Here is a 24,002-nt window from a genome sequence, read left to right as displayed (position 1 = left end):
ATCTCATAACAGAAGAGAAATTTTGGTGTTTTTTTTTTTCCCCTCATCACAAGTCCTCTCATGTAACTTCTATTGCTTTTTTAAAGGGTCTTTAAAACACTGGTTGATAGTGATATCCAATGACTATCATGATGAGGCCATAACCTCAGGATCAATTACTAAATTGTGTAAAATTTTTTGCCTTCTTTTTTTTTTAGTATTAATCAAAGGCATTTCAAGCTGTTCTCTACCAGTGAGTGACATGGTCTTTCCCGTTACCTAGTGAGTTTACCACAAAGCTCAGCTGCAGATGCCTAGTGGTGTTTTTTTCAGTCAACCTTATTTGTGAAATTTGCAAAAGGAAGGTATTTTAACTGCAGTGTGTTAAGATCACTATACCTTTCCATCCTTATTCTCCATTAGGCTCTCCCCTTGTGCCAGGTGTTTTGGAGAGGCCACAGGCATTTTGGAGACCTGGCTGAGGGAAAGTTAAGTCAGGATGCATTTAGTACAACCTCAGTGTACCTATTTTGTATTGCGGTGGCCCACAGTCACTTCTGGGTACAGTGAAGTTATTGTTAGCTGTCCCAGGGTAGGAACAGCTTTTAGGAACACCCCTACTGCCCATAATATCAACTCACCTGACACCAGGGCCAGCGCCAAAGTCCTATCTAGACGCTCACAGGTCCTACAGCACCCAGTGTGGAAGTTTGTGGGTAGTGGAAGAGAAACCTAATTTGAAATGTGTGGAACCAGAAGTCAGTCTGTGGACAATTCTTCCAATCATCAGAGATTTAAAATTGTAAGTAGAATATTTGGTTCTCATTAATGCCTAATAAGAACAGAAGTTCCTTCTTATTGGGGAAATATACTCAATAATGCAGCATAGGCAATTATAAGTGCACTATTGATTTCTTTTTTCTTTTTGATGGGAAACATGTGAAACAAATTTATCAAAATTCCTGGAGCTATTGAGGAAAACCCATAGCAGTACCACAACTTCAGTACATCATCTGTAACAGCTCAATTACAAATGAAACTCACTAGTGGTTTTCTCAAATCGGACAGCCAACCTGAAGGCAAACGACATTACCAAGAACGAATTAGGAAGTTCAAAGGAACTTTTCTAAATTATTTATAATTTTTTAAATGCCAGCAAACTGGACTATCTTTATATCCTCATTGTGAAAAACGATACCATAAAATCATTGTCATATGAAAACAGATTTTTTTTTTCTGGATTTCATAGTGCTTGTGATATTTATTGGCTTTTTAAAGATAGATGATTTTTTCCTTCATTCTAAATCACTTCACCTTTGAGCACATTTCGTACCCTTTCTCTTTAAAGTGAGTTCCTTAAAATTGACTTCCAAAAAACTTATTAAACTCTGAGTGATAATCATAATGGCATTTGAGTCTGGGATAAGTGGATATAGCTCTCTGCACCCACCAACCCCCTGGTAGGGCCCCGCTGTGCTGCCTGCATCATAGACACGCTTTACCTCCCGCTCTCCATTCTCTTCTTGTTACTCCTATGCATCACAGACCCAGAAGCCTCACAGTGGGACTGTCTAAAACAGAGGGGCAGAAGAAAAGGAGGATGGCAAAATTTATTAAGCTGCCACTGCCAGGGTCCGAGTCCAGGATCCTCCCTTTCCTAGGCTGTAGGATCGTGGGTAAGTTTCTTACCTTCCGGGAATAATTATAGCACGTCTCTCAAGAAGCCATTGTATTAAATCAGTTATTCATATAAAGTGTTTAGATCAATACCTAGTATGGTGATAAACTCAATAAAGGTAGGTTCTTATTCTATCATTGTAGCTCTTAGGCCCACCAGCCAGCCCCCTGTGCTGAGTACCAGCACCTCACTTAGTTCTCAGCCAGCCTTATAATTGCCGTGTTGCAAAGGACAAAATGAGTTTCACAGAGCTTCAAAATTTGCTCAAAATCTTATAACGTAACTAGTGTGAATGAGAGAGGGAAAATTCAAATCCATGAATGGCTAAGTCCACCCCACCTCTTCCTATTATATCCCAAAACTCAAAAAGGGATTTTGTTCTCACTTCATACAAATGGAAAAGATGGATTATGTCAAGGCTATAAACTGATGGTTGAGTGGTGAACGGGCACTTTTATTTGTTTTAAGTAAACAGAAAACCAAAAATATTGAAGAAAATTTACACATATACAACACTTGTAATTTCATACTCTTTACAAATCTAGAATAATTTGATTTAGGGGCATAAAAACACATTTTATGTGAATTGGCTTGCTCTTGAAATTGGTCTGTTATATTAAATTAAAAGCATTTTTATTCAGACAATCGTGACAAATTTCCCAATTGTGCTACTTTTGAGGGCTTTTTTTTTCCATTTTTGTTACAAATGGAGCTACAAGCTGCTGAACTTTAAGGAATCCAGCATCAATTCATTTCTTTTTCTTTTTTCTTTTTCTTTTTCTCTTTTTTTTTTTTTTTTTTTTTTGCCAGTTTATAAGGAGGCAAACTGTTGAGAACAGAAAATGCAACCACACTATAAAAAAACAAAGAGCTATTATGTTATCTGGAGTTGGTTTTCTTTACAGTGAGGGATAGAGACAAAAAGCATTCATTTGCAGAAAAGGAATTAAGAAAGAGAAAGGAAAAGCCCTTACTTCTGTGCCTCCCAATGGGGTAAGCACAATGTCTGCCATGGAGAATACCATTGCCTGGTAAATTTCTAGCTATCTGTACTTTTTGTGATTTTTTTAAAAGAATATATTTTTAATTTTTTTAATGTTTATTTATTTTTCAGAGAGAGAGAGAGAGAGAGAGAGAGAGAGAGAGAGAGAGATGTGAGTGGGGAAGGGGCAGAGAGAGAGGAGACACAGACTCTGAAGCAGGCTCCAGGCTCTGATCTGTCAGCACAGAGCCCGACATGGGGCTCGAACCCACAAACCACGAGATTACGACCTCAGCCAAAGTGAGACACTTAACTGACTGAGCCCAGGAGCCCCTAAAAGAATTTTTTGTCATCTTCCCAGAATTCTGAAATCCTTAATAATTCCCATAGTAAACTATGGTAAGATATTGAAGAAGAGCACTCTAGGTAGAAAGAATGGCAAGACCATTCAGGTACAAAGAAAAGCAAAGGCCTTCAGTTGGGTTCCATGCCTGAAATACTTGAACTTGAAAGAGACAGAGGACAGGGTTACCAGAAGAAAAACTGTAGGAGATGAAGGTAGACAGGTTGGTGTAAGGCCAGAGTAGGTATGTTGGCTTTTATTCCAAGATGGAAATTATTAAAGATGTTTGACTTGGGAAGTGACATGACAATTAAAATGTTGGGGAGTAGACCACAGGAAGATAAAAAAATAACATATTTTCATCATAGTCATATATTGCTCCCCTCCAAGGAGTTTTATAAGCCTACAAGCCTGGGCCAGAGGCTGCACTGAATGTCCCAGGGAAAACATCATGTCCCTAGGTGGATTTCATTCAGCCCACATAGGGTGCTAAAAACCCCTTGAATGTACTGCCAATATTAAAATGGAGAGATTTCACATTAAGTCTGGAATTCTGGATTTTCTTTAAAAACCAGAACATCTGGCAATTCTGGGCCTGTCTTCCCCATTAACAACAATCAGCAGGCACTGCCCTGCTTAAACAGAGCAAGCATTCTGTGGGCACCACAGGCTGGACCATTCCCTCAGCAAAGCCAAGTTCTAGCTGTCACTTATCATCACTCTTCAGTTCTTGCACTTCTTATAGTAGAGTAGGGTTTTTTTGAATATTTGGTCTTGGAACCCTTTCATACTCCTAAAAATCATTAAGCACTCAAAGAGCTTCTGTTTCTGTGCATTATATCTATAGTTACTTTATTAAAAATTAAAACTGAGAAAGTATTAAAATATAGTCTTTTCACATTAACATCAATAACATAGTTTTATGAAAAACTATTTTTCAAAAAAAAAGATTATGAAAAAAATGGCATTGTTTTATATTTTTTTAAATCTTTAAATATCTGGTTTAATAGAATCAACTGGATTGTCATATCTGTTATGCATTTAATCTATCGTGATATGTTGTTTTGGTTAAAACAAATGAAGAAAATCCAGCATCACATAATTGTATAAGTAGGTGGAAAATGGAGAAGTGTTTTCACAGCCTTCTCAGATAATTACAGATATTCTTCTTTGATACTATGCTAAAACTCAGCAAGTGGTAATTTCTTTAAGGTTAGTTGCAGTGTGGAACCTGAAACCATATCAAGGAGCTCATACTCTGTTACATTAAAACCCACTGGCCTGTCTTACACTTAGAATGTATCTTCTATCCATGCAAGACTATAACATCATGCATTGGTCATTTAGAAACTATTGGTTCACTGAGTTATCTTTGCAAACCTTCAAAATATTGACGCATTTCATTGTATAACATCGAGAGAGAGAGAGAGAGAAGAAAGAAAGAAAGAAAGAAAGAAAGAAAGAAAGAAAGAAAGAAAGAATCATTGTTTTCAATGTGAACTCATCAGAAAAATCTTTAAAATATTATGATGCTATCAAACTCACAATGACAAATACGAGTCTTCCTAAATTCTAATATAGCTTGAAAGCTCCAACATCATCACTGGCAGCAAACTCTGGCAATTGTTTTCCTTGAAGTGACAGGCTAACTTCATTTATTTTTGAGAAAATGTCTGCAAGATACACAAGTTTGAATAACCATAGTTTGAAAAAAATGGTGTTCCATGAAAAAAAAAATGGCTAGTTTAGCCTGTAACTCAAAACAATTGCCCAGATGTTTTTCCTTAAGGCAGCCACCATACTTCATTGTGCAGAAAGGCTTTACATGTACTTCTGATCTTGAATACTTAAAAAATGTGGATAGCGGTGCTGGGTGGCTCAGTTTGCTGAGCGTCTGACTTCAGTTCAGGTCATGATCTCACAGTTCATGAGTTTGAGCCCTGCACTGGGCTCACAGCTATCAGCATGGAGCCCACTTCAGATGCTCTGCCCCCCCTCTCTCTGCCCCTCCCCAGCTCTCTCTCTCTCTCTCAAACATTAAAAAAATAATATACATTAAAAAAATAATAATAATAAGATAGGTATTCAATAAGAGGTAAGGTCCAATAAAATAATTTTATTCTATTCAACAACTGAAACTTATTAAAATAATAAGTACTTCATAATTCATAAAATTAATCATTAATAAAAAGTAATTAATAATTTTAATTTAATGAAATTAAGAAAATAATTGATAATTTTAATAAAATTAAGATTAATGTTTCATCATGTGCATTTTTAAGTGAAACCCTTTTTTTCAGGTGCTTCTATGGCAGTGAACAGTGCAATAACTCATAGAATGGTTTGGTGCCACTGCCTTGATTCATGTGGAGTCACCATTACTTTTGTACCATCAGAGCAAATATCAATACAGTGAAAAAAGCAAGTAATGCCTTGTACTTCATAAAAATAGTTTCGGCCTCCTGGACCTCCTGAAAAACATCTCAGGTACCCCCGGGGTCCATGAATCACACCCGAGAACTGCTGTAATAGAGAAATCTACTCTGTGTCCATTTCTGTATCAAAAGTAGGAAAACAAAAGATGGTCTTGGAAGGTGACATGTTTTAAGAAATTAGAAGTGAGCACCCATCTCTAGTTTAAGGTTCCTGCCTGGCCCCTATAGCCACCTGCGTCTGCAATAATGGTCTAAACATGTTACAATGACCACCACCACCCCATTGACCTACCCTATTTTCCCACCCTAGAGGGACCACACTTCAAGATGTCAACAGCCCTTCACACCTGGTGTGTACGACGACAGGAGTGGAGCTCTGATGACCCAAAGCAGATACATTTTGGAAGATGAGGGGGAGTTTCTGGGAGCACCAAACACAGGACTTCTCCTAGTTTTCCATATTTTGCCTCGAAACCAATGAGAAGGGGAATGACTGCTCATTTTTACAAAGCTGCTATTTATTGATTTATTGATTTATTGATTTATTGATTTATTGATTTATTTAACATTTATGAAGTCACTACTATGCGATGTACTTAATCCTCCCACCGGCCCTGGAAGTTCATTTGTATCAACTTCATTTCACTCTGCCTCTAAGAGTCCATGCACTGCAAAAGGAAGAGGCATTTAAACCCGGGGCTTAGCAACTCCCGAGTCCTCCCACTTCAGTCTGAAAATCCTCGCATTTGTAACTGGCATTCAAAATGGCAATGCATTTTTTTAATTATGTACCACTGGTTTCTAGTGATGGTGATAATATAAACGAGAGATCGAAGACAACAGTAAACGGTGCTGATAATAGAGATTAATGTCCTAGTTGCCATATGTGTCATGATAAAAATAATAACAATGATAATGATTGTCATTTATTTAATCCACCATATTGGCGTCTCAGGCCCAATTCTAGCTTTGGGAGACAGGCAGTGATGAGAAACACAGGGTCTCCGCGTGCCAGCCCTAGTGTAAGCTTTGTTTACAAATTTTATATAGTTCAGTTCAACAACCCTGTTAGGTAGGTATTATCATCGCTTCTATTATATGAAGAAAGGAAGGCTCAAAGAAGTTATTTGTGTTGCCCAAGACCACATCACTTATGAGGGCAGGAGTCAGAATACAATCCCAGGACCGTTTGCCTTCAAAACACTAGTTGAATCAGTTCAAGCTGAGCCCCAAAATTATGCCCACCTACTCCCTGTGGTGCAAAACTTCCTGCTCTGTAGACAAGAGTGGGTGAGTGCTGTTAGGCTGTGCCAGGCACAAGGCAAATCTGAGTCTATGTCTTGGAAAACCAATTAATTGGAGTAGGGTAAGCAGGAAGTGCTCAAAGATGAAGAAATAACTCACATCCAAAATAAGGATATTAAGGGAGAATGGAAGGTCTGGGCTCCAGAATCTTCCTCCTGGAGAGCTGGTTAAACAAGTAAATTCTCTTTTCTTTTTTTTTTAAGTTGATTTATTTTGAGAGAGAGAGCACGCACGCAAGTGGGGAAGGTCAGAGAGAGAAAGGGCTCCACACCACCGGTGCATAGCCCAATATAGGGCTTGAATCCACAAACTGTGGGATCACAACCTGAGCCGAAATTGGATGCTTACCTGACTGAGCCACCCAGATGCCCCTAAATTCTCATTTCTAACACAAACCCCCTGGGAGTGGTAAGTGTTAGTTCTCTTTTTTGTGAGTATTAAATCATAACAATGACTAGTTCAAGTAGCTACACAGAAGAAATGCAACTGATCAGGACAATAAAAAAGGGAGAAATGAATTGCAGCTTTGGCTGTTTGGGAAAGAATATCAAGAAAGAAAACTATGGTGATGCTAGGTGTTTTTATATACCATCTTACTTAACCTTCTCAATGCTCTGTGAGGTAGGTTTTATTAACCCTCTTTTCAGATGAGGAAACTGAAGCTAAGAGAGAATAAGCGACCCACCCAGGTCTATGGATTCCAAAGCTTGTCCTCTCTCCTCTAGACCAGGGTTGGCAAACTACAGCCCCTGGGCCAAACCCCGCCCACCACCTGCTTTTATAAATAAAGTTTTATCGGAACACAGCTATGCCTATTCCTTTACATATTTCCGGTGGCTTCTTTCATGTTCTCCAACAGCCTAGCTGAATAATTATGACAGAGACTACATGGCCTACAAAACCAGAAATATTTTATATCTAGCCCTTTGCAGAAAAAGTTTGCCGACCTCTGCTCTAGAGTAGTTTTCCCAGCAGCTGTGCCTGTTTCCTCAAACTAAATCTTATCAGGACCTCCGATAATACATACGAAACAGACACAAGCCAAACATGGTTAATACTGCATCTTATAAATTCAAGTTTATGTAACACTTACTGATCGGAAATTCAATCAGTAAGATGTGAAAGTTAGTTCTGAGTAACACAAAATTGTAACACAGCAAGTTTTTAGAGCTTCATGGCAGTCCCAAAGCTACAAGGGCCTACTATTCATACTTCACTTATCTTCTCTCAAGATGCTAGCTTACCCTGACCCAGAAGCTTGAAGAGGAGCCCCAGGAAGCATTTGCTTTCCAAGTCAAATCTTCAACAATGGCAGCATCTCTACACGTAGCCATAAAATTCAGACACACAGTGAACAAGAAATAAATATTCACTGAATGACCAGAGGAAAGAGTTTTCACACTGTGACACAGTTATGCTTTCATTTACTGCACAATGCAATGTTTTTTTTATTGGACACATTTTATTCTAACAATAGACACACATAAGAAAGAATACCTTTGCAACTTTTGGTGTAAGGACAAGGCCCTTTTTTTTTTTTTTCTTTTTTTTTATTTGAGCATACACCAACTATTTAGAGTTCCAAATTACTCACTTTTCTTTTTTTATTTTAATTTTTTTTTAATGTTTATTTATTTTTGAGAGAGACAGAGGGCGAGCAGGACGGGGACAGAGAGAGAGAATCTGAAGCAGGCTCCAGGCTCTAAGTTGTCAGCACAGAGCCCGATGCAGGGCTGGAAACCCAGGACCGCAAGATCATGACCTGAGTCGAAGCTGGATGCCTAACCGAGCCACCCAGGCGCCCCTAAATTACTCATTTTTCATCTAAAGCACTATGATTTGTAAAACTAATGGAAGGAGCTGTGATTAATCCAGTGGGTCAGATAAGTCTAGGTGAGTTAAGATGTCTATTACAGAAGTACTCAAAAGTTCAAGTTCTTGGCTACATTTATCAAGCTCACATTTTTTCCCTTTTCACTAATTTCCACTTTTCTTTTATTAGTTGCTTATATTTTTATTTTGGTTTAGTTTTGAGGGAATACTTTTTCTAGGTTCCTGAAGCTGAAGGCTTGTATCTTAGGTTGGGTTCCCCAGAAGCAGAGCCTGCAAAGGAGATTCTTGTAAAACTGGTTTGTTATAAACTAGATGTGATCACAAGAGCCTGTAAGGAGTGAGGTAGCAGGAAGGGAATGAAAAGAATCTAATCTCACTCCGCCTACTCTCATGGGGAGCTCCATAGCATGAATCAAGCATGAATTGTGCCATAGCCTGTCCTTACTTGTGGCAAGGATGCAGGACGTAGGTGCCCCAACATGACAGTGCAGTCCCCGCCCCCTTATCTGGAGGCAGATAGTCCTCCTCTGACAAATATGGGTCCGGAGGGATACATTCCGTGCAAGACCCCAGCAGGTGCCGGAAACTACAGAGAGCACCGAACCCTGTATATATTATATTTTCTTACACGCACATACTTATGATAAAGTTTGACTTATAAACTAGGCACAGTAAGAGATTAACAACAATAACTAATAATGAAATAGAATAATTACATTATAATAAAAGCTATGGGACCGTGGTCTTTCTTTCTCTCAAAATATCATACTATACAGTTGTCACCCCTCTTCCCGTGATGATGCAAGATGATAAAATGCCTACGCCGTGAGATGAATGGAGGTGAATGACTTAGGCATTGCAATTTTAATTCTGTAAGCATCACAGATGTTTAGAGAATGTGCTTAGAGCCAGCTGGGCCCTGTGTGTCGTACAACGTGACTAAGATTCACAGGCCTTTGGCTTCAGGGAGTTTATCATCTAGTAAGGGATACGGACACGCCAGAGAGAGGCATGCCTGGGTCTAAGTGAGCGAGACCACACATGCCATAATCATGAGCTCATTTCTATGACTTGATGTAAACCTGGACACTCATATGATGGCAGCAAGAAAGTAGGAGAGAGCAAAAAATGGTAAATAGAGAAGACAGATGAGGAAACGCCAAAGCTGATTTTTACTTTGCATTTTTTTCCCTTTGGACTAAAGAGCATAGAAAAAATACCACCAGCAAATGCCTACTATGTAGCATACTCTTCTAGCTTAATCTCGCACATTATCGCCCTTAACCTTCATAACCACACTTTGCAGCAGGAATTAGTTTCGCTATTCTCTAAATGAGAAACCTGAATCTCAGGTCACTAATAAATTGCGGGACCAGAATTCAAAGCACATCTTTTTTTTTAACCATACAACCTCAATTTTTTTTTTCCATTGCTGTATGTGGTGTGCCTCCAGGGCTTTGGGATGCACAGATTTAAGTTGGGTAACAGAAGCAGCTTGGAAAGTTCCACACCTTAGCCTGAACTAATTTAGATAAATCTCTCGGCAAAGCAAATCCAATCACACCCCATTCAGTCCTGACTCACCATTAAACTAGGGTCAACTTATCCCTCCTTGTCCTCCAGGAGCATAAAGGAAAGAGGACAAAGGACAGAAGCAGAGCCTGTGATGGGGACTCTTACAAAACTGGTTTGTTACAGAAGTGCTCCCAAGAACCTGTAAGGGTGAGGTAGCAGGGAGGGAATGGAAAAAGTCTAACCTCACTCCGCCCACTCCAGTGGGGAGCTCTGTAGCATAAACCAAGCATGAATTTCACCATAGCCTGTCCTAACTTGTGGCAAGGGTGCAGGACCCACATGCTAGCATTTACCCAGATGGGCTGACTGGCATGTGTAATCATGGTAAAATTTTAATATCTTTAGTGGGCTTTTCTTTTCTTCCTTTCTGAGTATACCACTTTTGCCCTGGTCCACCTTTGCAACCATCGGCAAGGAGGGAGATTAGAACTGATCCGTGAAGGAATGCAAACGCAAAAGCAAATGCAAAATAATTTACAACTTCTGTTGTTGAGAAATAATATTATGCCACAACCTAATGTCCTGAATGATGGTCATCCTTATATCTGCCTCTAACATAACACGAATTAATTCAGGAAGACCCAATTCACTGGGTTCTCTCACAGTAGAGAATCGTCACTTTGGGTTGTGTGTGCTGCATGTTGCACACAGGAGACACGTCTGACTGGGTAACGATGTTGCGGATCTCATAGTTTTCATTTATCCAGTAAAACTAGGCCCGGTGTTACAATCGAGGGTCTTGTTATAGCATAATCAATATCTTGTTATAGCATAATCAATTTCTGATAGGTGGAAAATAAAATACCTTGACAGAGGGCAACCTTTCGCTAATTTTCACAAAGGCACCCTCATGCTAGCAGCATCCCAGTGTAAAGAAAATTCCCTTTCTCCATATACTTGGACTTTGTATGAGTCACAGCTGCAAAGACGCCATGTAACAAACAACTCAAAAAAATGTCAGTGACTAACAACAGCAGGGCTGCCATTGTAGATCACAGAGCAAAAGAAGAAAGAAAGAACAATTATTTATTTTTTCATGGCTCTGCAGTTTGCTGTGCTCCGTGGACTCAGCTGGACTTGGACCAATTTACCATCAAGAATTCAGGTCAGGTTTAGTTCTGCTCTATGTGTCACTCATTCTGAGACCCAGGCAAAATCAGCTATAGCTACCTAAAGCACGTTTTTCTCATGGCAGACAGCACGGGCTCAAGAAGTTAAGCCACAGCACACAAGTGAATTTAAGACCTCTGAACATGTCCCATTCACTCATCTCCTATAGACCAAAGCAAGCCTCACAACCAAGTACATCAGAGGGGTCGGAAAATATCCTCCTCCCACTGAGGTGAGAGAGGGAGAGTGAACTTCTGCTAAATAGTAACACAGCCTGACACAGACTTACTCTATGGCACTCTGCAGCATTAGGAGGATACGTTGTAGAGAGATCACACCACTATTACAGCTTAGGGAATATTAGAAACTATTTTCATATTGAGATGAGCCATTTCCCACACACCACTGGTTTCTACACACCGGGCTTTGTCCACTGTTTAAAAGAAGTCGGTCCACTTACCTTTCACCTTTTTGTAGATTGGTGTAATAGATCACAGTTAACAAACCAAACACTGTCTATAAAGGGTCTGAGAGTACATTTTTTTAATTTCTTTAACTTTTTATTTATTTTTGAGACAGACAGAGAGAGAATGAGCAGGGGAGAGGCAGAGAGAGGGAGACGCAGAATCCGAAGCAGGCTCCAGGCTCTGCGCTGTAAGCACAGAGCCCAATGCAGGGCTCAAACTCGTGAATCATGAGACATGACCCGAGCTGAAGTTAGATGCTTAACTGACTGAGTCACCCAGGCGCCTCTGAGAGTAAATTTTTTGGACTTTGCAGCTACATGGTCTCTGTTGCAACTACTCATTTCTGCTACTGTAGTGCAAAAGCTGCCATTAGCAATACTTAAACAAATGGATATAGGTGTGTTCCAATAAAATCTTGTTCACATATAAATAAAAATGTCACTATTTGCAGATGACGTGATATTATATATAGGAAATCCTAAAGGCTCCATCAGAAAACTGTTAGAACTAATGAACAAATTCAGTAAAGATGCAAGATGCAAAATCAATACACAAAAATCTGTTAGAAAACAATGGTGACCTATAGAAGAGTGAAGAGAATTGAATTGAGGACAAAGATGGAAGATGAATTTCTTTGAATATAACTTATTTTGTAGATTTAATCTTGGAATCATGTAAATATTTTACATCATTATCATTAGAAGATGGAATTAAGGAAATAAAGCAATTGCCAAGAATCGGGAAAAAAAAAAAAGCCTGGGGCATTTCTTTACACTCATAATAAATTATAAGAAAGAGAAATTAAGAAAACAGTCCCACTTACGATTGCATAAACAAGAATAAAATTCCTAGGAACAAAGAGGTGAAAGACCTGCATATTGAAAACTACAAGACATTAATGAAAGAAATTGAAAAAGACACAAATAAATGGAAAGATATCCCATGCTCATGGATTGGAAGAATTAATATTGTTAAAATGTCCATTCTACTCAAAGCAATCCACAGATTTAATGCAATCCTTATCAAAATTCTAAAGGGATTTCTCATAGAACTGGGACAAACAATCCTAAAATTTGTAAGGAACCACAAAAGACCCCAAATAGCCAAATAATTCTTGAGAAAGAACAAAGCTGGAGGCACCACACTTCTTAATTTCAAACCACATTACAAAGCTATAGTAATTAAAACAGTATGGTATTGGCATAAAAACAAACATAGATCAATAGGACAGGATAGAGAGCTCAGAAATAAACCAACACATATATGGTCAATTAATTTATGACAAAGGAACCAAGAATATACAATTGGAAAAGGGTAATCTCTTCAATAAATAGTGTTGGGCAAATTGGACACCCACATGTAAAAGAATGAAACCGGACCACCATCTTACAACATACAAAAATATTAACTCAAAAGAGATTAAAGACTTAAACATAAGACAGAAACATAAAACTCCTAGAAGAAAACATAATGGGTAAGCTTCTTGACATAGGTCTTGGTAATGATTTTTTTTAAATCTGATACCAGAAGCAAAAGCAACAAAAGCAAAAATAAACAAGTAAGACTATACCAACTAAAAAGCTTCTGCATGGTAAAGGAAACCATCAACAAATTGAAAAGGCAACCTACTGAATGAGAGAAAATAATTAAAATCATGTAACTGATAAAGATCTAATATTCAAAACAGACAAAGAACTCATACAACTCAATAGCTAAAAAATAATCTGATTAAAAACTGGGCAGAGGACCTGAATTTTTCCAAAGAAGACATACAGATGGCCAACAGATGCATGAAAAGATGCTCAACGTCATTAATCACCAAGGAAATGCAAATTAAAATCACAATGACATATCACCTCATTCCTGTTAGAAGGGCTATTACCAAAAAGACAAGAAATAACAAGTGTCGGCAAAGATGTGAATAAAAAGGAATGTCAGTGGGAATATAAAATGGTGCAGCCACTGTGGAAGACCCTTCAAAAAATTAAAAATAGAACTACCCTATGATCCAGCAATTCCACTTCTGGGTATTTACCCAAAGAAAATGAAAACACAAATTTGAAAACATATACGCACCCGTATGTTCATTGCAGCATTATTTACAATAGCCAAGATATGGAAGCAACCTAAGTGTACATTAACAGAGAAATGGATAAAGAAATTTTGGTAGATGGTAGGTAGATAGATAGATAGATAGATAGATAGATAGATAGATAGATATGCCATAGAAAAAGATTGAATTTTTGCCATTTGCAACAACATGAACAGACCTCAAGGACATTATGCTAAGTGAAATCAGTCAGACAGAGAAAGATACATACTGTATGATCTCTCTTATATGAGGTATTTTAAAAAAGAATCTCATAGATACAGAACACAGATTGGTGGTTACAAGAGGTGGAGGATAGAGGTAGGAGAAAAGGGTGAGCTCCTTTTTTTTAGTTTAAATAAATTGAATAAGAATTGTCTAAAAACGAAAAACTTAAAAATTAAGTATTTCAGAGTAGTAAATATTAGTAGTAAAGGAGGTAGTGGAGCCAGATTTGGTCTGTGAGTCATAATCTTCCAGCTTCTGTGATAAAATTATAAAGGATATGTCTCTTGTTTTGGTTACCCATAGCTATAGGACATACCGCCCCAATTCTTAAGCATAAAGTAACAATTATTTTTTTACCTCTCATGATTCTGTGCGTTGATGGATGATTCTTCTGCTCCATGTGATGTTGGCTGCATCTGCAGGCATCAGGGTTATCAACTGGGATGGAACATTCCAGATGGTTCATTCAGCTGTCTGGCATACTGGCAGCACTGGGCAGGAAGCTAGACTCAGCTGGAACATGCCAAGAGCTGAGTGCCAGCTTCTATGCCTCTTCTCTTCCCATTACATAGCAACTCAGGACTCCCCAAAGTACAAAAGGGGAAACTACTTTGCCTTTTCAAAGCGTAGACCGGCACTGTCATTGCTGCCACATTCTATTGGTAAAGAACCTCATCCCTCATCTGTCATCTATGACTAAGTCATCTGTACCCCATGGAGACCTGTGTCAGAATGTCACCTTTCTTACTTGTGGACCTTAAGATGAGATGAGATTATTTTTAATGCTTCGCATTGAAACGGCTACGCAGATTTCTCATCCTATAAGGCAACAGCAAAATATCTTGCTCCAAGGACTTCTCTACCCCGAAAAATGGTGCCTCTGTCCAGTCACAGGTGAAATTAATAAAGGTAAGTTGGTGGAAAAGGCAGAGGGTGCCTATGCCCAATCGGGTCTGGCATGGCTTCAGACTTTCTGGGCAGCCCCTACTAGACTGAGTGTAGGTGGGTCTCTTCTACCAAGAGACCCAGCTCTACCCAAACATCTGGCCTCAGGTGCCACAGGGGGAGCCTGACACCACAGGGCTTGCAAGTGGCAAGAGGTGGGGGTGAACAAAAGCAGACAGCTCCCTGAGGCCCAGACACAATACAACTTTCACAAATATAACACCCCCTGAGGATAAGCCCCCTCACTCTCAGTCCCGAAAAATTATAATTTTGGGTTTTATAATGGAGCTGCTACGCTCCTAAGGCCCAACGTAATTCTGATCATGGTAGGGGCACTCACCAAAACGGTAAACGTCCCCAGCACTGGCCCTGTGCTGCCGCTATCAGTCCATCCATTCTCTACCTCTCAGTCTTTGCCATCTGCCCCTCCCCCAAACTCACAGGCCCTTCTTAAAGTCACCGTAAGTCCTGCAAATGACCATGTTGACTTTTGCCACAAGCTGTACTTTCTGTGCACATACACCTTATCTACCACTCTCTCTGCTAGCCTGACCTGCCTGCCTCTGTGCTCTCCCCTACACCTCCTCTTCCTGGCCTCTAGCCCAAGACAAGAAGTCAGAGATGCTAATCAAGGAAATACCAGATTATCGCAGATACCCTTTCCAGCTCCAATACCTGCAACCACGCAAAGGAGATGACCCAGAAGAGAAATCAAAGTAATCAGGCCTTTAGTGTGAATATCCCAGAATATCCCTCTGTTCTTTCACTGAATGCAGTGAGGGCTGCCCTGTTCCAGCCCATATTGCATGGAAGGCCTAGGAAATGGGGGTTGGGGGACAGCTTCCATCCAGATCCTATACCTTTAATCCAGCCAGAAACACCCACACACTATACACCTTCAGGACCATAAATCTGAGCTGTCAACACCCCAACAGAGCTCAAGGCAGTCATCCTATAACCTACTCACCCTAATCCTTTTCTAATCTGCTCTTTGTCTGGTTACCGACTCTTGGTTCTCTCTCCCATTTATAGTCCCGTTGGCTTGACAGATGCGTGTATTCTCCTGCTCTCTTGCCTCTCCGTCAAAGGCCCTGTCTTGGTCTTGCTCACCAGCTCTCGTGTTTTCTACTTTCAGTATAAAATCCCCCAGAGTGCCTGTGAGGATCCTAGTCAGCTCAGTCACTGGGGCCTTTATGGGGAGGGGGGCAGGGATCCACAAAGATCAGTCTTTTTTTATCCCTAGTGCATGGCCCACATCAGGGGCTCATGAACAGTTGTTGAATGACTGAATGATACGTAAAGACCTTGACCTCATAAGCAATTGTCCCATCAAACCCAGACAACTGGCCCACAATGAGCTATTTCCGAATGAGTCTGTGCAAAGTGCCGGCGAAAAGTGATACCCAGTGGAAGATGAGCCAGACTGAACTACTTAAGGAAACAAAGCATCTTTGAGACATGAAATTAATTAACTGCTTCCAAAGGGACCAGAAAGTAGGAGGTTAGGAGGGGGTGGGAAATTTTACATAAATTTCCAAAGGACCAGGGACTTCGTAGTAAACCAAGAATTTCAAGCTCTACATTCAAAACACTGCCTTCCAACATCATGGCTTAGCTGTGTGTGATAGGCACTCAAAATCAGGATTTGGTTATGTACAAAGGAAAGCTCTGAAAGAGAAAAAACAATAAATTAAATGCATAAATCCGGAGGATTTGGGGCTTCTTAGAAGTTACTGCACAATATTCTCTGAGGGTGATTTTAGACTAGACCTTGACAGGGTGAGATTGTGAATATAAAAGTGAGCTTTTGTCAATCAGAAGGCACTTCTGCAGAAATAAGTTTCTAGAGACTAACCAAAGGGAATTTCAAAGATCCAGTTTACATTCTCTGTGTCTTTGGGCCCATTTCCTTGGGATTTAAGAACCCATAAGGATTTTGAGATCTTGAAACAGCCATATAAAACACTGCTTAGTATGAATCTCACGGTATTTGGTGCCCCTGATCACGGACATTTTATTTCGGTCTGTTCTCTTACCAAATTCCATTACCCAGGCCTCCAGCCTTTGCAAGCTTTGCCAGTTTCCTAGACAGAAGGGAACAACAGCTATATCTGCCCACCATGAGGGTCAGAAACACAGAAGGGAGTGGAGACATGTCAATGGATGAAGAGGTTCTGAATCCAGGATGTTCCCACCCCAGAAAGGAAAAATATCTTTGAGGTCACAGAAAAGTGGTCCTATAACCAGGAAAGGGGGTTATTCCACAAGTACTTTAGCTAAAAAAAAAAAAAAAAAAAAAAAAAAAATTGATACCTTCTGTTTATTGAGAACTGTGAAAAACTTTATATACCTGATCTTAATTCTGCCATTTTGATCATGAAGATAGTTCAACCCCACTTTTGAGCCAAATGGTATTTTGATCCTGCCGTATCCAAAATTTCACAATCAATACACCAGAACAGCTATAGTTTCCTTGGTCATGGGGAGTGGAGAGGGTGTATTCTCTCTGATTCTCTTGCTCTGTCATTGTGTGTGTTTGTGTGTGTGTGTGTATGTATCTGCATTTTCTGTTTGTTCTCTCTCTTCATCTGTGTGTGGTGTCTTTTTCTGTGTTTCTCGGGCTCCCTCTCTCTTTGTGTGACTGCTCTGCAAATCCTCCAATTTTTCTAAATTGTATCTATACCTTTGTATTTTTCTGTCATTGCATATATGTGTTTGTGTATATTGCTTCCTCTCTCTCTCTCTCTCTCTCTCTGCCTTTCACTCCGTCTCCCTTTCTTAATCTTTTTCCTTGTCCTCATTTCTCTGCCTCTTTTTGAATCTGATCCAAATGAAAATAATTTCATTAAAAATAGATGGGGCGCCTGGGTGGCGCAGTCGGTTAAGCGTCCGACTTCAGCCAGGTCACGATCTCGCGGTCCGTGAGTTCGAGCCCCGCGTCAGGCTCTGGGCTGATGGCTCGGAGCCTGGAGCCTGTTTCCGATTCTGTGTCTCGCTCTCTCTCTGCCCCTCCCCCATTCATGCTCTGTCTCTCTCTGTCCCAAAAAAAATAAATAAAAAACGTTGAAAAAAAAAATTTTTAAAAAAATAGAAAAATATCACAAAGTACTTACTGCATGAGCTAGAATATTTTTCAAGAAACCAAACTGAATTAATGGAATTGCTTAAGAAAAAAATGCACGTCTAACAAAAACCGAGTGATATTGGTATGATTCTATTAAAACTCTTTTATTCACAATGTAAGATGGCAAGGTCAAATATTCTGGGCCCCAAAATCATGAGGCCACAAGCACCTGCAGCCTGCCTCCTCCATTCCAGCAGCTCCCTGGACTGTGATTGGCTCCAGGCACGGTGAAAGAGGACTTCTTAGAGAACAAAGGGTCAAGGCAGATACCAAAGGTCAGGAGTCAACCCCACCTTGGCCATTTCCAGCTGGCCTCAGGACATGGCAAGCACCAACACTGGCAGCTGCTAAAATCAAAGCCCTTTGCTCAGAGCTCTAGATGGCACTGCCCAGGTAAGAACATTGGTCTCCTCTTGTCTTCTTGCTTGTATTGAAAGCCAACAGAGAAAGAGAAGCAGTCCCGAAAACTTGGATCACACTTAGCTCCTTTAAGAAAGCCCACCATACCCGCTTCTTCCTTTGCTCCCTGTTTCTCCAGGCTCCCTTCACCCAGCAACTCATTTCCATACTTAGATATGCACGTACACACGCGCACACACACAGATGACAAGGTTTCTTTCTGCCTTTCCATCCTTCCAGTGGTAGATAATAATTGCTAATATTTACTCAAAGCTAACTATGTGGCAAACACTATTTTAAACACCTTCCATGTCTTATTTCATCTACTTCTCACAACATTTTATGCAAGTGCTATTATCATCTCTAATACCCGAGATAAGGAAACTGAGACATAGACAACTTAAGTAACTTACTAAAATGCATACAATCAGCAAGGGGAAAAGCCAAGATTCTCACTGCAGAGCCTATACCACAAACACTATATTAGATTGCCTAAAGCTAACTGTTGATGATTAGCAGATATTAGTAGAGAAAGCTATGTGCCCTCTTTATTCTCTAATGAGCTCCCAGGACCCAATAGATAACAAGCTTCTCAAGATCAAACAGTTTTAGAATGCTGAGCAGCACAGAAAATTTGGGGTCACTTTGAAGGGGGACTAACTACTTTGAGTACTGGGGGGAAAAATCACATTTCCCTGACTTTTTATTTAGAGAATAATCAAGAAAATGTTTCCCCTTTCTCTCTCACTGAATACAATTTATCTTTATCAAACCAGAAAAGAATGTAGCTCCAGCTGGAAGTTTCTCACAAAGCCTTGGGAGATGAAAGGTACAGTAATAGATACACAAAGCAGTTGCTTTTTATCTGTGAAGAGCTGGTTTCATATGGTCCTTTCATAAGAGTGAAAAATAAGACATTGTGTTTATGTGGAGCATACATTTGTCTGTGTCACAAAAAAAAAAAGGAGTATGACTGTCTACCGGGACAACCTAAATCCTTCACTGTTTGTATTTGGTCTGGCCCAGGTGCTCCATAATAGTGGAAAACCTGCTTTTTAAGCACCTGAAGTATAGACCAAGTGGCCAATTTAGGCTCAAAGCAACCGCATTTGTTATCTGTCCTAAACAGGAGCCCAACCCATACTTTTTACTCAGCTAAAGAAAGGGAACACTGAAAATTTCGTAAACAGGACAATTGATGGTACCTGGCTTTGTGTCAAGCAAAAGCCAGCCTCTGCATTGAAAAGTCGTGACCTTGAAAAGCTGGTTAAAATGGATGATGCGTGGGCTGCTGGCTGGAGAGCCAGCGGAGAAGTAGGTCAGCGAAGTTACAGGCTGGCTTCTGTCACTCCCAGACAGAGCCTGTGCAGCTCAGAGGGAAAAAAAAAAAAACAAAAAAAAAAAACAATCTTCTCAGACAGAATAAGACCCTGTGTGTGGTTCCAGACAGCATGTCGTATTGAGAAAACCATCACCACTGAATGAAATCATCAAGGGGGAGCTGTCAGCCCCTGCCCCATCCAGGAGACTATTTTCTGCTCATTTAATTAATTAGGGGTTGCCCTGTTTTGTTTTGTTTTGTTTTGTTTTGTTTTGTTTGTTGTTTCCAACCACAGAAATAAACTTTGTTGTTCACGCCTCTGTAGACCTCACCACACTGTCACTTCTTACAGGCTGCCTGCCAGGCTTGGCAGGGCTGACAGACAAGAGGAGCTAATGAGGAAGCCAGGATATCAAAGGGATGTTGGACTTCGTGATGAAAGTCAAGCTCAGGACCATTCCCCTCATCCACCGTCCCCACTACCTCCTCTGCTCTGAGAGGCGCTATAATGCATCGCCCAGGGACACAGCTTCCGAATCCAACTGCCTGGTTTTTAATCCCCTAGGCTCACTCATTAGCTGTGTGAACTCGGACACATATCCTAACCTTTTTATTTCTTGATTTTTTCATCTTCAGGATAGGAGTAGCAATTGTACATACCTCATGCACACGCGTCAGAATGCCAGGAGGGAGAAGTTCACTCAAATTTGGATAATCCCAGGAGGTTTTAGTAAAAGAACTAGCTACAAAGGAGGATGGAGGATGTAGCAAAACCACAAGAGAGGGGGCAGTGCCCCAAGGCCAACAACAGTGGATGTCATTATCATGCCCAGGCCTGAAAGGACACCGGGACAAGCGTGGCTATCTACACCCAAAGAAAGCCAGAGCTCTGTGAAGACAGGTGCCTGGTGTGAGTCATGACCTTCAGTGCAAAGATGCAGCCAGCTCATAGCAACCTGACAGCAAAGGAGATGCACAAATAAATGCACTGACCTCACTCTACTCCCTCCCTCAGGGTCTCCATTCTTCCCATTGGTTAAAACCGAAAGAGACAGGATGGCACGGGGACCCCCTGACGCATTGCAGGGGCAAATGGAAGCTCCTGAGCACCAGGAATTCTAGAGCCTGGCACAGAGCCTGTACCACACATTCAGGATATAGTAACAGCTTACTTCGTATCCCTAGTTACTTGTTCTTGGATACACCATGTACTGTGTAACTTGGACAACAGACTGGGAACCGAAACCATTGCTCCTTTCCCATCCTGCCTCAGGGATTCTCCCAGGTTCCTAATGGTCACACAGCTCACACCCTTTGGGTCCTAAAAGGAAGCAAAACCTCACAATAAGGGGGTAGGGAGAGTTGGGCCCACAGTCCTTCAGCACCCTGCTAGCCTTGGTGACCCCAGCCTCCCTCAGCATCCACCCACCCAGTTACCAAAATCATTTTTTTTTTTTTTTGCCAAAAGGTACTTTTATCAACACTTTACACATACATCCAACATATGGAATAATTAAGACGAGGCAGTTCTAGGTAAAGTAGGGTCAGACCACTGGGCTGGCCTCTCAGTGGAAGCCAAGGGCTGCATAGAACACTGTTCCAAGATACCTGACCCTTAGCACCCCTCAGATGTTCCTCACAATGTTCTCGGTCCCTCTCCTCGGTCTCCCCTTCCCGGGGGGCTGAACCACAAGTCCTCAACTAATCAACTACTATCAACCAGGAGATTATGGAGCCTAAGCAATAATAATAGACTCTTACCAGGGCGCCTGGGTGGCTCAGTGGGTTAGGTGATCAACTTCAGCTCAGGTCATGATCTCGCCGTACCCAAGTTCAAGCCCTGCATCAGGCTCTGTGCTGACAGCTCAGAGCCTGGAGCCTCCTTCAGATCCTGTGTCTCCCTCTCTCTCTGCCCATCCCCCCTCTTGCGCTCTGTCTCTCTCTCTCAAAAATAAACAATAAAAAAATGTTTTTAATAATGGACCTTTACTGTTACAGAGTGCTTAATTGATTTCACACACATTATATTATTGTATCCCAAGAAATAAGCTTCTGTTTCCCCAGGTTTACACCAAACTGAGGAGCACAACCAGGCCTGGAAACTTTTTTATTTTTTACTTTGTTTTTGTTTTTGTTTTTTTTTTAACTTCTAGACCACTAGCCCCATGCTAATAGCTACCCAGAGACCACAAGCTGGAGACCAGCAGATTTGGTTAGGTTGTCATAAATGATATTTTTAAGCTATTATTACATTTATTAGTTGCCAACATCTTCTTTTCTTCTCAATACTATTTAAAATCACTGTCTCTATTTGCTTGTGTGATGTCTTCCTCTTCCCCTCGAATGCTGGGCCAGCTCCCCAAGTAGAAGGCCCACACCTATCTGCTGTGTGGCCATATCCTGATGTCTAGACCATCTGACATGCAACACGAACATAGTCCTTATTTGCTGAATGAAAAGCTGAATCTCTCAGTCCCATTCTGTTAGGTTATTTACCCTAACTAGGTTTCAAGGTTCCCAAAGGCTAAAAATAACCAGGTTTTGACTCAGCAGCTGGCAAATGTCCAGATTACTTTTAGCTGCTAAGGTTAGGCAGGAAAAGTGGGCCAGACCTAGCTTGGACAAACTTCCTGGCACGACATCCTTGCTCAGCAAATGCTACAGACTCGTGTGTAACGGATATTGATGAAGGCTGGCTCTCCTTTTCATTTTCCCAGGAGTCTCAAGCCTCAACAGCCTACAGTTTCTAGAAGTTTATGATTCTTTCCCACGAGACTATGAGCCCCTAAGGAACAAGGACTCTGCCTTACTCATCTTTGTTTCCCTAGGAATTAAAAGTATACCTGGATCAGGCAAGACCCCAAATAATGATTTGATGAATGTTTGTGAATGATTAGCAATGCAAGCCTATGCACCAGAATATGGAATCATGGAATTTTATAACCAGAGGGATTTCAGCTACTGTCTAAAACCACTCTGCCCAGGGCCACCTGGCTGGCTTAGCTGGTAGAGCATTTGACTCTTGATCTCGGGGTGGTAAATTCAAGCCCCATGTTGGGCATACAGCCTACATATATGAAATTTTTTTTTTCGTTTTTTATGTATTTTTGAGACAGAGAGAGGGCATGAACGGGGGAGGGGCAGAGAGAGAGGGAGACACAGAATCAGAAGCAGGCCCCAGGCTCCGAGCCATCAGCCCAGAGCCCGACACGGGGCTCGAACTCATGGACCGCGAGATCGTGACCTGAGCCGAAGTCGGACGTTTAACCGACTGAGCCACCCGGGCGCCCCGTGAAATATTTTAAAAAGTAAAAATAAAACTGCTCTGTCCGACGTGTTATCCACTAGCTACGTGTGGCAACTGAAATTAAATAAACTTAAAAATGTATTCCACAGCCACACCTTTTCTAGGGCTCCAAAGCCACATATGGCTAGCGGCTACCATATTGGACACTGCTGAAATAGAATGTTTCCATCATCACAGAAAACACTTTCAGACAGCGCTGGAAAGGGTCTCATGTTATAGTGAGAGAACTGAGTCTCAGAGAAAGAAAGTAATTTCCCCTGAGTCACTCCGTGTGTGAGACACAGAGATGCAACCAAAACGCTAAGTCTCCTGGTTACTGCTCTGTGTTTGTCCACCATCACGCCGGATTCACATACTGTGAGCACCTCACATACAAGAGCCACAAAATGCCCTCCTTTTTGAAGCCAGCACAGCTTTGGAGAGCCAGTAAGAAATCCTAGATGCACATGTAGAAAACAAATGGTACACCCAGCAAGCAAATGAAGGGAAACCATAGCTTCCCACAGAAAGCTAGAGGCCAAAAGATCTGAAGTATGCCCAAATGTGGGTTGTCTTTTTATATAGAGCTTTTTAAAATTGTTTTCATTTCCATGTTGGAGGTTAATACCCAAGATGGACTCTTTTTTTTTGAAGCGTCCCTTTTGATTTTAATTTCGTCAAGTCCTCATCTGAACTCTGCTTTTTTGTTTATGTTATACCCGTCCCACAATTTCTCTCTCTTTGCAGGTAACTTGATCCTTGAAAATGTACAGAATCCACCCACACCCACTGCTTTTCATTAAACATCAACTCGTCCTTTCAACGGGGTCTTTGAGGATTTTCCATCACCTTCTCTAACTGTATGTGTTGTTTTTTTCCTGAAATTACATCAAATTAAGTTCT

General features: G+C 40.8%; 1 long non-coding RNA gene across 1 annotated transcript; it reads left to right on the top strand.

Moving 5' to 3' along the window:
- The first annotated feature begins 18,401 nt into the window (after positions 1-18,401).
- Positions 18,402-20,810, top strand: LOC122241457. The gene is made up of 3 exons (XR_006221622.1): positions 18,402-18,486; positions 19,269-19,321; positions 20,166-20,810. It is a non-coding gene; the product is annotated as an uncharacterized LOC122241457 (long non-coding RNA).
- The last annotated feature ends 3,192 nt before the right edge of the window (positions 20,811-24,002 follow it).

This window comes from Panthera tigris, chromosome C1 (assembly GCF_018350195.1).
Source record: "Panthera tigris isolate Pti1 chromosome C1, P.tigris_Pti1_mat1.1, whole genome shotgun sequence".
Classification (NCBI taxonomy): Eukaryota; Metazoa; Chordata; class Mammalia; order Carnivora; family Felidae; genus Panthera; species Panthera tigris.
Note: the sequence above shows the minus strand (reverse complement) of the source record. Positions and strands in the feature narration are given on the sequence as shown.